The sequence below is a fragment of the Fukomys damarensis genome, unplaced genomic scaffold, assembly GCF_012274545.1.
Source record: "Fukomys damarensis isolate Sample0158 unplaced genomic scaffold, DMR_v1.0_HiC HiC_scaffold_30, whole genome shotgun sequence".
NCBI lineage: Eukaryota > Metazoa > Chordata > Mammalia > Rodentia > Bathyergidae > Fukomys > Fukomys damarensis.
The window spans coordinates 62,756,904-62,757,614 of NW_022900942.1; the positions used below are offsets into that span (position 1 = coordinate 62,756,904).

Here is a 711-nt window from a genome sequence, read left to right on the forward strand (position 1 = left end):
TCTCTCTCTCTCTCTCTCTCTCTCTCTCTCTCTCTCTCTCTTTCTTTCTTTCCTTTTCTTTCTTTTTCGGTACTGGGGATCGAACTCAGGACCTTGCACTTGTGAGGCAGACGCAGCACCACTGAGCTAAATTCCTAGCCCTTGTTTTGTTTTTTTGAGAGGATCTCGCTATGCAGCCAAGCTGGCCTTGCACTCACAGCGATCCTCCTGCCTCAGCCTCGAGTGCTGGGATTACAGGCGTGCGCCAACCACGCCCGCTGCATTTGAATCTCTGCTTGCCTAGCACAGACCTGGAATCCACACTGCTTCCGGGGTGACCTTACGTGTTCCACTCTGTCCATCTCAAACCCCTACTGCTTTATCTTTTCCCTGTTCTCCTGCCTTCCTGGGGCTTGAACCCAGGGCCTGTCTACTGGGCAGCATCCCCAGCCCTTTTTCATTTTGAGGCAGGGACTTGTTAAATTGCTAAATGCCCAGTCAGGGCTCGAACTCGTGATCTTCCCGCCTCAGCCTCCTGAGTGCTGGGATCACAGGTGTGCACCACCACACCTGGCTTTTGATTTCCTTTTCCTTTTCTGTGCTGGGTGTTGAACCCTGGGCCTCGGACCTGCCCGGCCGCACTGTAGCGCTGGGATCCTCCTCCTGGTTCCCTGGCTCTGGAGCAGCGGCTGGCTTGGGGTGCCAGACGCCGCCCTGCCGCGGCGAGCGGAT

At 56.0% G+C, this 711-nt stretch overlaps 1 protein-coding gene across 8 annotated transcripts in view; it reads right to left on the reverse strand.

Annotated features, from left to right (window-relative positions):
- Dlgap1 (DLG associated protein 1) overlaps positions 1–711 on the reverse strand; it is a 261,824-nt gene that overhangs the window by 83,865 nt on the left and 177,248 nt on the right. The gene's annotated exons all lie outside the window — the stretch shown is intronic.